The sequence below is a fragment of the Rana temporaria genome, chromosome 6, assembly GCF_905171775.1.
Source record: "Rana temporaria chromosome 6, aRanTem1.1, whole genome shotgun sequence".
Lineage (NCBI taxonomy): Eukaryota > Metazoa > Chordata > Amphibia > Anura > Ranidae > Rana > Rana temporaria.
The window spans coordinates 81,344,516-81,361,886 of NC_053494.1; the positions used below are offsets into that span (position 1 = coordinate 81,344,516).

The following is a 17,371-nucleotide window of genomic DNA, read 5'->3' on the forward strand; positions in this document are numbered from 1 at the left end:
CTGGAATGAAGATTGCAGAAAGACAAGGAACATATTCTTCTGCCCATGTCAGAATCCGATTCACCTCCTTCTGGGCATCCCAACTCTGGGTGCCCCCTTGGTGACTGATATAAGCTACTGCAGTAGCATTGTCGGATTGAATCCGAGCAGGGTGACCCTGTAACCTGTGTGTCCAGGTACTGAGGGCTAACTGAGGCTCTCTTCAGTTTTGGCCCAGGTACCCTGGGCTTAAGCTTCTTCTAACACTGCTCCCCAGCCTAACAGTCTGGCATCCATAGACACCACCTTCCAGGTGACTGGGAGAAAGGACCTTCCTGCTTACAAGTTCTTGGTCTTTAACCACCAACTGAAGCTTTGGCACACCTGTGGAGATAGGTGCATGGGTAAATCAATACAGAGCTTGACTTTTTCTGTTCCAGGCCGCTAGAATATTGCCTTGCAGTAGGTTTGAATGAAACTGGGCGTAGCGAACAGCCTTGAAGGAGGCCACCATCTTCCCGAATAGCCTCCTACAGAGGCAAATCGATGGTCCCCTCTTCGCTCTGACTTTTTGGATCAATTCTCTAAAGACTTGCTCTTTGGCTCTGGCAGGAATACCCTGCTTAGGGCTGTGTCTATGATCATGCCCAAATACTCTACCCTTCATAGGGCTTGCAGGGAGGATTTCTGTAAGTTTATGATTCATCCTAAATGCTCCAAGTATTTTACTGTATAGACCACTGCGCGATCCAATCCTGCCACTGATCTATCACAAGTAGATTGTCTAGGTAGGCTGTTGGCTCTATGCCCGTGCCCTCAGCTTTGCCAACAGAACCTTTGTAAATACTCGGGGCGTGGTTGCCAAACCAAAGGGAAGATCCACAAACTGGAAGTGGTGATGTTCTACCGCAAACCTTAGGAACTTTTGGTGAGCGGGATGGATAGGCCCATGTAAGTATGCGTCTTTGATGTCTATCGATGCCAAGAATTCTCTCGAAATTCCAGCTTGTACCCTAGGGATACTGCAGAAATGACCCACTTGTAATGAATCTCTGCCATACCACTGAAAACTGCCGAAGCCGCCTTACCCCCCCTCGGCCGCCTCTTCATAAAGAGGCTTTGGGGTTTTGCTTGCTAGCTTTTGATCCCCACAGCTTCTTGTTCTTCTGGGCCTGGTTTTCTTAAGCCTTTGTGGCAGGCTGAAAATGCCGTCGCCACTGGCTGGAGGCAGATCTTCCAGGGAGAGAGAACGTTTAAAACAAGGGCGCTTGTTGTTCTCTGGCAAAAGATTGGTCTTACCGATCGATATCTTTTGAATATACTTTTCCAAATCATCCCCAAAGAGGCATTGGCCAGTTTCCCCTTTCATGGCGAAAAGCTTCTTGCCATGGGGCTTCCCACTGACCAATGCTTTAGCCAAAGAATCCTGTGCATATGCACCAGCTGGAGCGTAAGGCGAGATGCCTGTTGAATAGAATCTCTAATGGCATCCACTGTGAAACATAAAGCCCTAGGCATATTCTCCCAAAATGTTACATGCTCCAGAGGCAGATCTTTCAGCCCCTGTTTCACCTGATCCTTTAAGACCTGACACATACCAACCCGCCACAGCAGGTTGGGTTACTGCCCCCACCAGGAGAAAGGAAGACCTTAATAAAGAGTACAACTTCTTTTCAGAAGGATCTTTAAATACTTGGGCATTGTCCACCTGACAAGTGAAGCTTTTATTTACACAAGAGATGGCTGCATCAACAGCAGGCAGATTCCATTTCTTGGTAAACTTCTCCTCCATAGGATAAAGAGTTTCAAACTTTCTAGGAGGCGAAAAATGCTTATCTGGGTATTTCCAGTCTGCGTAAGTCGGATTCTCCAATAAAGGATGTATAGGAAAGGCGTAAGCAGCCTGTGGGGATTTTTAATGAACCCAGAGAGGAGACAGATGATTCAGTTAATTCCAAAGAGAGTAATCTGAATGTAGAGTGTACCGCTTCAGCATAACATTGCACCTGTAACTTCAGAACCTGGGAAGCAGAAAAAGGTTCTTCTGATATTGATCCTTCCGAGTCCTAATCCCCTGATGGGGCCTCATCCTCCTCAGTTTTCTGAAAGGGAATCTAAAACAGGAGATCTGCTTTGCTTTTTGTCCTTTTCTGAAGACTTTGCGATTAACGCAGCAATTCTCCCTTCTAAGTTGTTCAAGGCTGTTGCCAAAGTGTCCTCAGTGACATATGCAGGCACCGGCACCACATGAGAGGCTGCTACTCCTGGTAGAGGTAATGGCTCATCCTGTATAGGTGCATCAGGTATTACAGGAGAGGGAGGTACAGAGCAGGCGTGGCTAGAGCCTCCTGTCTCAGGTGGCTGTGCTTTTTTGTCTTGGTCCCTGAATTTCTTCTCTTGAATTTCTTTTACTAAGCAAAGCCGAGGTACCACAAAATGCATATTCTACTGTGCTAATTTAGCAATTTACATATAAGTATGCAACAAATAACAGTTTCATGCTAGAGTAGGTGTCAATCTTGGGAGTGCTCAGCCAACCACATGGAGATCTTGCGTGCCCTTACGCTGCTGTGTCCCTTCAAGGAAGCTCCAGGCTTGTTAGGCTCCTTTTATCACTTCCTGCATGATCATGATAGGAATAGCGTGCCCGCGCACGGGCCTGCCCCCCCTCCCACTGCTAATTCCCATAAAGCGCGCCCCCGACCTAGGGGTAATGGCAGTGTGCTTAGATATAGAAGAAAAGTGCAGCGTCAATAAAAACATATATGCCCTGTTGGGCAATATCTTATATGGTGTCAGTGAAAAAATTCAACAACTAAATTGACTAATAAGATGCACGGGAAGTGACAAGTGTATCAACCTAGACCTGGATGGTCAGTAAATTAGGCTTTCCCCAAAATAATAATTCTTATGGATTTCTAGGTACAAAGACACAAAATCCCAAACCAACTGGGATGTTGTCACAAAATATGCAAATATGTGACAAACTAACCAACGTGATAATCATAAAGTGCAATTCATATAGTGAAAACAATAATAATAAATGTCATGGAGTACATAGTCCCATATCATACACAGAGGTATTTGTGTTCTTATAGATGAAAAATCCGAAAAGAACACTATTCTTCTGATCAGTGGTATCTCATCCCCCAAGAAAGTAATCACTAGTAGGAGTAAATTGCCCTTACCGGATGTTGTAGACCCACATCTCACCGTATGGTGGGGGGTCCTCAGGGCTTGTGTAGGCCGATTGCCTTACCAGGGTTACCTTCCGGACACTCCTGATGGTATTTCCAGCGGGGCCTTCCTACAGCGATCAGACCAGGAACATGTGATGGTGATGATTTTGGTGGCAAGTAAAATTCTCAGGGGATCCAGCATATAATTATAAAAGGAGAAAAACACCTCATCGCGTAATTTTTTTTATTAAAAGGTCAAAAAAAGACATGCTCACAGTAAATTCAAATGGGTCTCAAAGAGATCTCACGCCAAAATGTCCATACAGGTAAACACTGCACAGCAATCTAGGCAACCAATCTTCAAAAAGGTGGTGGAACAAGCAGTGCGCAGAGTAAAGGTGGATATGATCAATGACCCGACCGGTCTCATTTTGGTGTGAGATCTCTTTGAGACCCATTTGAATTTTCTGTGAGCATGTCTTTTTTTGACCTTTTTAATACATTTTTTTTTACGCGATGAGGAGGTGTTTTTCTCCTTTTATAATTATATGCTGGATCCCCTGAGAATTTTACTTGCCACCAAGATCATCACCATCACATGTTCCTGGTCTGATCGCTGTAGAAAGGCCCCGCTGGAAATACCATCAGGGGTGTCCGGAAGGTTACCCTGGTAAGGCAATCGGCCTACACAAGCCCTGAGGACCCCCCACTGTACGATGAGATGTGGGTCTACAACATCCGGTAAGGGCAATTTACTCCTACTAGTGATTACTTTCTTGGGGATGAGATACCACTGATCAGAAGAATAGTGTTCTTTTCGGATTTTTCATCTATAAGAACACAAATACCTCTGTGTATGAAATGGGACTATGTACTCCATTACATTTATTATTATTGTTTTCACTATATGAATTGCACTTTATGATTATCGCGTTGGTTAGTTTGTCACATATTTGCATATTTTGTGACAACATCCCAGTTGGTTTGGGATTTTGGGTCTTTGTACCTAGAAATCCATAAGAATTATTATTTTGGGGAGAGCCTAATTTACTGACCATCCAGGTCTAGGTTGATACTTGTCACTTCCCGTGCATCTTATTAGTCACTTTAGTTGTTGAATTTTTTCACTGACACCATATAAGATATTGCCCAACAGGGCATATTTGTTTTTTTTGGCGCTGAACTTTTCTTCTATATCTATTTTCACAGTTTTCCATGTTGTGCTAGCAGCCTTACACTTTGAATTCCACGTTGCCTATATTATCACCTTGTACTATAGCGCAGTATAATTTATTTTTTATTTGAAGGAGTGTTCTTGTCTGGAGGAACTGACACTGTTCTGGAGCATGGTGAGTGGAACTCGGCTCTTTACTCCCTCCAGTGGTGGCCAGAAAAGACACCTACTCCAAAATAGGAAAGCTCCTCAAGTTTAAAACTTGGGGCTCTTTCCTGGCTTAAAATAATAATAGTGCAGCGCTGCACTATTATTATTTTATGTCAATGTGAGGTGTTTTATTTGAATTTACCTTCGTGCTGGCTTGCATTTTTTAGTTTATATTTACATTCCAGCGCTGAATAATTTTTCTTTATTACTCTTTCCTGGCTTACCTTATCCCCGCCGCAGGTTTTCTGCCAGGCAGAACCAATCTCCCCCCATCACGGCGGGGTATGTGTGCCAACCTTCAGGGATATGGGTTCCTACTTAAGAGGCCTCTTCCCTGGGCCTTGTAAAAGACTCTGCCAGGCTTTTTAGCTTGGTAGCGAAAGTGCTGGACACTAGAGCCCAGTCCTTCGAAGAGAGACATTACAGGCGAGGCCTGGATACCATCCAGTTTTGGCGTAAGGTTTTAGGCACCTTGGGTGGACCTGAAAGTTTAGCTCTTTTACCCCTCAAGGGTTTCTTTGGCAGAGCTTCCTTCAGCACATCCTACTTGCTTAGGAACAACACCTTAGACCAGGGATAAGCAATTAGCGGACCTCCAGATGTTGCCAAACTACAAGTCCCATGAGGCATAGCGAGACTCTGACAGCATCAAGCATGACACCCAGAGGCAGAGGCATGATGGGACTTGTAGTTTGGCAACAGCTGGAGGTCCGCTAATTGCTTATCCCCGCCTTAGACACTGGCAAAAAAACTGAGGTACTTCCCTTTAGGAGAGGGGTTATTTGGAGGGCCAGTGTCAAATCACCTCTGGTCAGTGGGTCACTAGGGTTGGTGTCACCTGGTGCGGTAAAATTTGGTGTCACCCCCCCCCCCCCCCCCCAGTTGAGTCATCCAGGGCACTGAGCAGGCTAGCGCATCAGCACAGCTCTCCCCCTGTGTAATCCCCCTAATGGAACCACTGCCCCCCTAATGTAACCCCCCATGAGCATCCCCTAATGTAATCCTCCTTATGTAACCCCCCTTGCAATCTCCCTAATGTAACAGGGGGGTTGCACAGGGGGGGGGGGTTACATTAGGGGGATTGCACGGGGGGTTACATTAGGGGGATTGCACAGAGGGTGTAGGGGGATTGCACAGGGGGGGTTACATTAGGGGGATTACATTATGTGATCCTCCTATTGTAACCCCCCCCTTGCAATCCCTCTAATGTAGCCCCCATAATGTAACCCCCCTGCAATTCCCCTAATGCAATCCCCCTAATGCATGGGTCCTCAAACTATGGCCCTCCAGGTGTTCAGGAACTACAATTCCCATCATGCTCAGTCATGTCTGTGAATGTCAGAGGTTTACAATGCCTCATGGGATTTGTAGTTCCGCAACAGCTGGAGGGCCATAGTTTGAGGATCCCTGCCCTAATGTAACACTCCGTATATCTCCTCTTCCTACAGTCACAGACCTCAGATTAGCGCGCTCTGTCCACATGGATTATCCTCCTCCTGTTGTGGATATACTGTCAGTGTGGAGGAGGAGACTAGGCTACGTTGGTCTGAGGAATGTATTTGTTGTGATCGGTTGTGCCGGGTCCAGGCTGGATCCTCGATCCTTGTAGTCCCCCCAGTTTGGCCATCGAGCGTGTGACAGTCTTTTTAGCTACGCGCTGGGCCATTCACAACATACCCCGTTGCTCCAGGGATGGCCGGTGAGCTATATGCTCCAGGGCTCACATATGACCATGCTCTGTGTCCGTTTCGCAGTGTGCCGGGCTTACAGCCATGCCGTAACCGCACGTATGTTGGTTCTGTCTAGGATGCCTTCAGCTGGTCGTCGCAGGACGGGTAAGTAGCAGTCCCCCTGCTCCCGCAGGGGGTACGGCTGAGCATTCCTGGGGAGGTCGATAGAGGGTCCGCCCTGCTGGTCCTCTCTCCCTTCCTCCCCCCTAGGCTCTGGGTAGCTAGGATGGCTGCGATACAGGGGTCCACCTGGGGGGCTCCATCCTACCTAGGGCTGTGCGGCAGGTCCACTCTCCGGGGTGTGCTCTTTAATTGCCATGTGTGGGGGGACCGCCTTAGGGGGTCCCGTGTGTTCGCTGCCGTTTGTGTTCTGTGTTTTTTACTGCACTCGCGGCCGCCATCTTGGCGGCGCCCGGTGCTGTTTACATGTGTCGGCAGCCATTTTCTTGTAGCCCGCGTGCTCTGCTTAGAGCAGCGGGTCAGCGGCTATTTAGGGTGGTGTATTTTGCCTCTAGTGGCCAGCATATCGGCACTAATAGCTCCAGCACACTTTCCTGAGGGACGGCACAGGGAGAGCAACTCTAGGAGGCCTGGGCGGACGGCAGCTGTACGGTACCTGGTCAGGGTGGTGGGTCCCCTGGGGGGTCCCTTGTCTCTCTGCGGCAGCTAGGAGGGTGGTCTGTGTGTCTTGTCTTGCGTCCCTAGGGGTGTCAGGTGGGTCAGCATGTCATCGGAACCGGACGCCTCTTCCCCAGACATGCCTGCATTGGCAACTAGTGCACCTGCGGTTTCTGTGGACGCTATGGCGGCGGTCCTGGAGGCCTTTCTTGCCAGGGTGGAAGCGGTGCGTGGACAACGAGGAGGTAAAAAGTGCTCCCTCCCTCTGCCTTCTTCTGGGGATGCCTCTGACGCGGAATCTGGCCCAGCTACTGCTCCCGACCCTGGTTCCGATGTGTCAGAGGATGCAGGCCTCGACCACACAGACAGTGAGGATGACTCTGTATCAGGGCTGGCACATGATGGGGCGCTTGTTGGAGCACTTATCACCGCAATGCCGGATACTCTGAAAATGGAGGATACGTCGGATGTCTGTCCCTTTTGGATTCCGTAAGCCGGCCCGCACTGATAAGGTGTTTCCTTTTTGTTCCTTATCTGGAAAAGCTTTTGTACAAGGAATGGGATCGGCCGCAAAAAAAAGTCTGCCCCAAAATGTTTAGCGGTCCGTTATCCTTTTGAGGAGAAATTCCTGAAAAACTGACTTCTCCCCCTGTCGGTGGACCCCCCTTTGTCCAGACTGAACAAGGCGACCACATTACCTGTGGAAGTGGCTCCTGCTTTCAAGGACCCCGCAGACAGGAGGGCTGAGGCAGTGGCCCGCTCCATGTTCACGTTGGTGGGGTCAGCGGTGCAACCGGTCGTGGCCAGGGCTCTAGTGTCTCAGAAACTTACTGTATGGGCAAAAATGTTGCTTCAGGAGTTGGAGCATCAGGCTCCTCTGGACTGTGTGGCACTGGCCGACCAGTTGGTTCAGGGCCTTAAATTTGTCTGTGAGTCAGCCCTGGATATGCTTCCCTTGCTCTCCAGAGCCTCAGTCTATGCGGTGTTGTTGCGCCGCCTGATCTGGCTGAAGTGTTGGTCCGCGGACCAGTTTTCTAAAAAGGTCTTGGTGGACTTGCCCTTTTAAGGGTGAAAGGCTTTTTGGGGCCTCTGTGGATGACATTATTAAAGATGCTACGGGAGGTAAGAGCACTCTGCACCCACAATCCAGCAAGGGTAAGGAGCCTCGCCGTAGGCAGGGACCCTCCTTTACTGCCCACAAGCGTTTTTTTCGTCCACCCGGTGCTGCAGGTAAGTGCTCCCAAGCCGCTGAGACGCCCACAGGATGGAGTCAGTTTGCTCTGTTGTAGCGCCTCTCCATCCGGGGGATTTCCTGGCGTCCTTGGATATCAAGGGACGCATATTTGCATATCCCCATATGCTCCAGGCATCAGATTTCTGCGCTTTGCGGTCGGGGAAGACCACTTTCAATTTGTGGCCTTCCTTTTCGGCCTGGCTTCAGCGCCAAGGGTTTTCACCAAGGTGCTTGCCCTGATTCTGGCCCTGCAGAGGCAGCGTGGAATCGCTATTGTGAGCTTCCTGGACGACCTTCTTTTGAGAGGCTCTTCAAGCTCAGAATTAAAGGAAGATGTGTCAATCACCTGCCATACCCTCCGGGAATTCGGTTGGGTACTAAATGTTTAGAAGTCGGTGTTGGTCCCGTCTCAACGCCTAGAATACCTGGGGCTGGTCCTGGATTCCTCGGAGGCAAGAGTTTTTTTCTTACCACGGAGAAAGTACAAACGCTGTGGCGCAGTGGTTGAAAGCCCAAAAATGGTTGTCGCTCCGCTTTTGAATGCGAGTCCTGGGTCTCATGCTGGCCTCCTTTTTTATTCGGTGCCGTATGTTAAATTTTACAAAAGGACGCCACCATGAGACCCAGGTCTCGCATGCAAAAGCGTTGCGACGATCCTAATTTCTCCAGATTGGCCTTGTCGTCCCTGGTACGCCGATCTAGTGCGTCTGGTGGCAGGTGTTCCTTGGTGCCTGCTACTGCGGGAGGACCTTCTGTCGCAAGGTCCCATATTTCATCCTGCTTTACAGTCGTTGGCTTTAACGACCTTGCTATTGAAAGCAAGGTGCTGAGAGACCGAGGTCTGTCAGATTCGGTGATCTCTACCATGCTGCGGGCACGGAAGTCTACTTCCCGGAAGATTTACCATCGTACGTGGAAGGCTTACATCTCTGTGAGGAGATGAGTTGGCATCCAAGTGCATATTTGATTTCCAGGATTCTGCTGTTGCTACAGCGTGGAGTGGACCAGACACTCGCCTTAAGTATAATTAAGGGGCAAATTTCAGCGACCCTTGGCGGCACACTCTAGTGCGTACGTTTGTGAAGGGGCCCGTTTAAGAACATTAGGCAGATTCCCTTATTAACTCTCCTAGAAGGTGGCTTTTTTGGTGGCGGTTCCATCAGTCAGACGGGTTTCTGAATTGTCGGCCTTGTCTTGCAAGGCTCCCTATTTGATCTTCCACAAGGATAAGGTGGTGCTGCTTCCGCAGCCGTCGTTCCTTCCTAAGGTTGTTTTGGCTTTTCATCTTGATGAGAACATTGTTCTTCCATCCTTGTGTCCTCGGCTGGCGAATCCCAAAGACGCTGCTTTGTATCCCTTGGATGTCGTCCGAGCCCTACGGGTGTACCTGTCTGCGACTCCTCCGTTCCGGAGGTCGGATTCACTGGTTGTGTTGGTGACTGGTCCTAAGAAAGGTCTGTCGGTCTCGACGGCCACCATTTCTAGGTGGATCAGGCAGATTGTGCTTCAGGCCTATGCTCTAAAGGGGTGGGTGCCTCCCTTTCCGGTAACAGCGCATTCGACCAGGGCAATTGGTGCCTCTTGGGCTTTCCGCCATCAAGCGTCTGTTTCCCAGGTGTGTAAGGCGGCGACCTGGTCGTCAGTCCACACTTTCTCAACATTTTACAAGGTTGATGTGAGTGCATCTTCGGATGCTTCCTTCGGCTGCAAGGTTTTGCAGGCAGCTGTTTAAGGTTGCAACTCCTCCATTGAGGAGCTCTGGTTTGTTTGGGGTGAAGTTTGTTTGCTGCTGTTTTTCCCACCCCTCGTTTTTTGACACTGCTTGGGGACGTTCCATATGTCAAGATGCTGCTGTGTCTGTCCATGAACGGAAGAGAAAATAGGATTTTTGTACTCACCTTAAAATCCATTTCTCTGAGTTCATGGACGGACACAGCACCCACCCCTCCTTTTTTTATGTTTGTACTGCTTTTCTACGAATTGAGCTGCAAGATGCACGGAGAGCGGATGTACCCAGGGGGACCGCCCCCCTGGGCGGTACTGTGTGATGTGTTTTAACACTTTTTTCTGCCTAGTCAATCTCCTAACAGGAGGATAATACCCATATGTCAAGATGCTGCTGTGTCCGTCCATGAACTCAGAGAAATGGATTTTACGGTGAGTACAAAAATCCTATTTAATGAATAGGCTCTGTGTCCTGTGGTGTACGATAAAGAAAATCTGTTTTCTGCAGGGATTTCATCTGTTCAGTCATTTCCTCCAGCCTTTGATCATATTTGTCCATTCTTTCCTCTATTTCTTCTACTCGTCCCAAGACCTGTTCAATGTCTGCTCTGACTGCTGCTATATCTGTTTTCAGTGATGCTTTCACCTTCACAAACATCTCAGTCATCTCTTTAATTTGAGGTAGGCTTGCTTGAAATCCCTCTGACCTTAATTTCTCCTCAGTTTCTACTGTCACACCTCCCTTCTTCTGCTCTCCGTTTTGTGCCTTGGAGCTTTCTTGGGTATTACTCCCTTCATTCTTTGGCCGGGTTTCAGGTGTACCCATACATGCTGCAACTACCTACTTAGAGCTGCCATGCCCATTCTCAGTCATACTTGTTTCAGCTGACATATAACACTGAATCACCCCTGGGTTCGCCACAGGTGGTGCCCCTTCCCCCGTTTTGGCTGGCTTTCCTCTCATATTGGCTTAAAGACTACGTTCCTTTAAATATTCCTAAGGGGAAGAAACAAAAAAAAAAAAGGGAAAATCGACCTCTAGTAGCCCCAGCTATCGATGTCAACAGATGGGAGGAATATTTTTAGCGAGTAACGATAGTCCTTTGTGAAAGGTACAGAGCTTCAAACCACAATTTATCAGTGGATAACAATATTTCTAAGTAACAGTATTTCTTGCCAAGCAGCGGCAGTTGACAGGGGGTAGTAAAAGTTAACAAGTGAATTGTCAGGATGTTTTCAGCAAGTTGCCACAGTTGTCAGCAAGTGGCAGTGGTTGTCAGTAACTGGCAGCGATTGTAAATGGATAGCAACAGTTGACAGCAAGTAGCAGCCATCAGCATACAACAGCGAACAGCGGCAGTCATCAGCAAACAGTGCTGATTTTCAGTAGATAGCAGTAGCCATCATCGGCCCTACCTGGTCGCCATTTAACAGACAACCCGCTGCTAGAGAAAATTACCAGCTGACGGCGCCGCTATCCCCAAATGCAGATACTCGCAGAGTACGGACATTCATAGATGAGTAATTGCAGGGGTCATCAAGCATCAAAGCAGTCACAGCAATACTTCTCCACGTTTAAAGGCAAATAACAATTTTCGAACGGATCTCAGGGGTTTTCTCCAATTATCAACATTTCTCTGCAATACCTCTGCGATTGACAGTGATTTCAGTAATTTTTTTTTTTTAGGAACCACTAAATACAGTTTACTAGCAACCAGCAGTACTCATGGATAAGTGATCATAGGTGTCACCATTCTGCGGGGGAGCAGCAAGAGCCCTTCCCAACTCTTTGGAGGTGGGTAGTTACATTTTCCAGCTGTTCAAAAAAGGTTTACTCCTGCCTTCCACAATCCTCAGAATTTGAGGCAATTATCAGTTACCATAAAATCTGTCAAGTAGAGGAAAGTTTTTTCACTGCTTTAAAGCGGAGTTCCAGACACATTTTCACTTTTTAAATATAAATACCCCTGTAATACACCAGCTTAATGTATTCTAGTAAAGTCTGTAAACTAAGGTCCGTTTTGTTAGGTTGTTACAGCATTTAGACAGTTTATAAAATAGAAATTGACTGGGGCCATCTTAAGTGTGTGCATCATGAAGCCAGACTGTATGACTTCCTGGATTTCAGCCTTGCAAATCTCGCACATGCTCAGTGCTGCACAAGCAGTGTCAGATCAGGTTTCAGCACCTGTGCTGTCCAAGTCACATGATTCTTTGAGACTGGGGAATGCACAGACTCCTGGAAAGTTACACCCACTACATTCCCAGGGGTCTGTGCGGTGTAGGTTAGGAAGCATTAAGCACCTAGGTGCAGGAAGTGGGAAGATTAACTATTCTGCCTAGCAACAACACTTTGAAGGCATCTAAAAAAAAAAAAAAACAATTTCGTAAAGGACTAATGACATTTTTTTAAAACTACTGATGTAATGTTATATTTATGGGTGGAACTCCACTTTAAATACTTTTATCGTACACAACACAGTTCCATTTAAGCAATGTAGATTATTTAATTGTATAGTCCTACCGCTTCCCCAGATTTCTCTCTCCCCGAACAGCAGTCCGCAGTTGTCAGTATGGGGGTCATGTCCTGCTTGCATCCTCCAGATCTCTCAGCAGATGGTCAGTGGGAACAGCCCTGCTCCAGAAACAGCCAGCATATCGTCCCCAGGTAGAAAGCCTCTCCATTCAGCTTCACAGCATGGGGTAGCACACCAAACTGAGCCAGGGCGATAGAGGCTCGGGAGGGAGACGGCAAGCAGCCACACTAACCCTGGGTGAGGATATCTTGAGTGTCGGGGCATCTGTGATAGAGCCATGGTTGCCGTGAGCTCCATATACAGTCACACTCCCGTATCCTCGGCCGTTGTCCACTGCTCATAGCTCCCTCTCCCCACTACCCTCTCCTCTGGTGGAAGCTTCGAATGGGTGGGTGAAGACAAGTGTCCAGCACGGGCTGCTACATGTCGGAGCTCCTTCCCCTCTGTAATTTGCGTATATTGATTGGCTTATGCAAAAGTTATAGCGTCTACAAGATAGGGGTACTTTGTAGACAATATGACTTTTGCACAAACAACCAAAAATATGTATAAGAATACATATTGGCCTAAACTGAGGAAGAATGTTTTTTCCACTAAAAGAAAGCTATATTTGTGGGGAAAAAAAATGTTAATTTTGTTTTTGTAAAATCATGCACGGCCGTGTAATTGTCAGTTAAAACGTCACAGTGCCGTATCGTAATTAATGGCCTGGTCATTAGGTGGCCGTTTAGGGCTGAAGTGGTTAAATGCCTGGATTTCTTCCTAAATGTACTTAACTGGGTACTAACATTTATAGGTAAAGTTGATACAGGGAAAATCCGATTTGCCTCTCAGATCATGAAGGATTTTTTTTCCTTTCTGTAACAAATTGAAGCATACTTTGCTGTATTTTTTTGGGGGTTGAACTAGGTGGAATGAATGAATGAAAACTTGTATAGCGCAGCACATGCAAACTTAATCGCCTCTGGGCGCTTGTTGTTCCTGTCTCCTTTGGTATCAAAAGAGATGAGTCTTGATCTTTCTCCTGAACGTCAAGTGGTTCTCCTCCAACCGAATGCTAGTTGGTAAAGCGTTCTCCTTTCTCCTTTGGACTTGTATCTGGCTTTCGGGAATCTGGAGGAAATTTTGATTGGTGGATCGCAGAACGCGATTGGGATTATGAGCTTTTATTTTTTCGCATAGATAATGGAGAGCATTCCCATAGATACATCTATGCGTTAGACAGAGTGCTTTAAAAGTGATTCTGTCTTTTACTGGTAACCAGTGAAGGGTTCTCAGTGAAGGTGAGATTGATTCCCAAGGTTTTTTCCCAGTCACAAGTCTAGCGGCCGTATTTTGAACGACTTGTAGACGAGCGATTTGGTACTTGGGGAGTCCGAGGTAAAGGGCATTTGCATAGTCCAATCTTGAGTTTACAATTGCTCCCACCACGACCGCTATGTCTTCCTTGGGAATAAAAGGAATAAGTCTGCGTAGCAGGCGCAGCAGATGGTGAAATCTGCTGACTACTGACCCTATTTGTGCGTCCAATGTCATGTGAGAGTCAAAGATGACCCCGAGACTTTTGACTTTGGCGCTAGGGGTGATGATTTTGCCCAGAATGGGCAGGGGGGTCCAAGTTGTTGTAGGTTGATTCATACGCTTGGCGTGAAACAGGAGAAGTTCTATTTTCTCTCCGTTGAGTTTAAGATAACTCTTTGTCATCCAGTCCTCTATCAAAGAGAGGTATGTCTCTAGATTGAGGTGATGAACCTTTTTATTGCAAATGCGGAAATATAGTTGAGTGTCGTCTGCATATGAGTGGTAGAGCAGTTTTAGACTGCTAATAATCTCAAAAAGAGGGCGAAGATAGATGTTGAATAACACCGGCGACAGGGGGGATCCTTGAGGGACTCCGCACGATAATGTGCGTTTCTCAGAAGTGAAAGGTCCTAACTTCACTATTTGCGATCGGTTTTCCAAAAAAGAGGAGAACCAAGATAAATCGCCTTCTGCGACTCTGGCTACTTCAGCTAGCCGAGTCAATAAAAGCTTGTGGTCTACTGTGTCGAAGGCTGCGCTTAGGTCCAACAGAACCAGAAGACAAGATTCTCCTTCGTCTGCGGCCTCGAGAGCATATTTTGAGCAATGCGGTTTCTTTCTCGTGTCCAGGCCGGAATCCCGATTGAAATGGGTCAAGTAGGTTGTGGGTATCTAGATGCTGTTGCAGCTGTTGTACCACTACTTTTTCCATTACCTTTGAGAGTACATTTAGGCCTGTTATTGGACGACGGTGGAGTGGGTCCTTGGGGTCCAGGTTGGGTTTCTTCAAGATGGGTCGAATTATACCCTCCTTCAACTGGGAGGGCACTATGCCTTCCCTGAAGGATTGGTTGATAAGCTGCGTGATAGGAGGTGCCAGGATGTCGGCGCATTCCTTCAGCAGTTTAGTGGGGATGATATCATTCGGCGCGGTGCTGTTATGCAGAGTACCGATGATATTTTTAGTGGCATGGATAGAGATAGGTTCCAGCGTGAACTTACCTGGTTGTGGTGAATTACTGCAGGTATTGTGTAAATCATTACAGGGAGGGTTGAGGGGGGAATTATTTTGCTGAATGCTTTGTCGGATCCCCTCGATTTTATTAATGAAGTAATCCGACAATTCACTGCAAAATTCTTGTGAGTCCGAATTGGGGGCTTCAAGACATCCTGGATTTATGGTCTGAGTGACCAATTTGAAGAGTTCGCGTGGGCGATTAAGGGCGCTGTTGATAGCTTCGGAAAAATAGATTTTCTTGGCTTTGAAGATTTCCTTGTGGTATTTTCTTGTTGTTGCTTTGTAGACAATGAGGTTCTCATCTGAAGAGCTTCTTTTCCAGGCGGCTTCCGCCCTTCTACGCTCTTGCTTCAGTAATGCCAGTTGGTTGTTGAACCAGCTGGAGTTATTTTTCCGGATGCGGGTTTTACGTTTCGGCGCTATTAAGTCGGCTGACTGTAATAGGGCTGTGTTTATGGTATCCAGCGTTTCTTCATCAAACGGCTGAATTGTATTTATTTTTTTCCTTAACGTGGCTTTGAAGAGTTCCGAGTGGAGCTTCTTCTGACATCTAGTCCAGTGTGTTGTCACTAGATTAGATGTTTTAGTTAAGGGTTGGAAATCGGAAATAATGAATTTAATTGCATGGTGATCTGTCCATGGCAATGGTTCATTTTCCAAGATTTTTATTTCCAGATCTTGTCTGAAAATAAGATCGAGTGTGTGACCTGAAGCATGTGTGGGCCCACATACTAGTTGTTGTAGCCCTAATCCTTCGAAATGATCAATGCAGGCGTCGGCAACAGGGTCTTGCGGGGAGTTGGCCCAGAGATTGAAGTCCCCGAGCAGCAAAAGGTGTTTGCTGTTAAGGCTATAGGTGGAGATAAAGTCCGTCAATGATGGGAGAAACTGCGATTTTGGGCCAGGTGGCCTATAGCAGAGTAGAATCCGGACAGTCTCCTGGGAGTTTGTTTGTAGTTGCAGGGTAAGGGTTTCCATGAATGGAAGAGGGTTTTGAAGGACAGGTTTAGTGATTACAAGATGAGTCTTATGGATCACCGCCAGTCCTTCTCCTCTTTGCCCTATTCTGTTTTCAGTTATGATACGATAGTTTTCTGGCACCAGTTCTCCTAAAATGGTGTTGCAGTCGGCTGTAAGCCAGCTCTCTGTAATAAAGAGGCAGTCTAAATCGTATTGTAGAATGAAATCATGGATTTCCAGTCAGTGTTTTACTGCTGATCTTGTGTTGATCAAAGCACATGATATATGCTTAGGCTGGGGTAAACGGCTGAGATTTTTGATAGTCGATCGATTCTCAAGTCGCTCAGTTCTTAGGGCTTTTTTAGTGATGGCTGGTAGTATTGCGGCAAATTGCCTCAGATCCCCAATGGTTTCTGCAGAATATTGCAGATTAACCATAGTCGCCAAACACCAGGGGGAGGAGGGAGGGGGGATTATCAAGGATTAACTTAATCCTCGATCCTGACTTGGTCCAGAGGAAGGCGAAAAAACCCTGGTTGTGCTACGCCAATATGCTATGACAGGGAAAAAAAATCCTTCCTGACCCCTTGAGAGGCGATCGGGCGAACCCTGGATCAAGTACAAATGGTAATTGAGAAAGGGGGAGTGGGGCTAGGGTGTTGCAAGATGGCCACCACTCCAGCTGCAAAGAGCCAAGGTGGTGACCTCAAGGGGGGGGACCTGCCTTTTTTTTCAACCTGACCCCAAGGTAAATCTGGATTACAAGTCCTCATACTGAATATATGGTGATATGTCCGCTTCCAGAATTCCTGGATAGTTTTATCCACGTAGAAGCAACCACATTACAGGTCAGGCGGTTGGCCACCCCCGATTTCTTACAATTAGCATTGTGTCGATGTTTGTTTGAAGATGGTCCATTAGGGAGACGTACTCTCCCTTCTGTGCATGTATATTGGCAGTAATTACATCTGCTGCATCAGAACGTGCCCAGATGTTTACAGGTACAAAAAGTGTGACTAAAGTCATCCAATATACTATATAAATGCTTGTCAAAAAGACTATCCACTCTGAGTTAAAAAGAAAATTGGAGAGGGAAAACTGGGTGGGTATTGGCCACCTCAGAATAATTAGGACCTTATTGGAGACGTGTCTATTATAGGCGAGCAAAGAGAACAATGTTTCATGCAAAAATAACAAATTTTATTTTAAATACATAAAAAATTGATGATAAAATCAATATAAGCCCTGATACAATTCTAATGAAAGAATTGATTAGATGGAGATAATGCTAGTCGCCAACATGTTTCACAATAAAGCGCCGTCAGGGCGCCGCATCCATCTATTTCTTCATCTGGTTATATACAAAACAAAGCATGTTATTTGTATAGATTAACATTGCAGGGCATAATAGTATTTTACATTTACTGATTAGTCTTCTTAAGGTTTTCATGCTCACCTATTCTGTCGGATTTTTCTATAAGAACCA

At 46.8% G+C, this 17,371-nt stretch overlaps 1 protein-coding gene across 4 annotated transcripts in view; it reads left to right on the top strand.

Annotated features, from left to right (window-relative positions):
- LOC120943578 overlaps positions 1-17,371 on the top strand; it is a 276,900-nt gene that overhangs the window by 156,428 nt on the left and 103,101 nt on the right. The window lies entirely within an intron of this gene.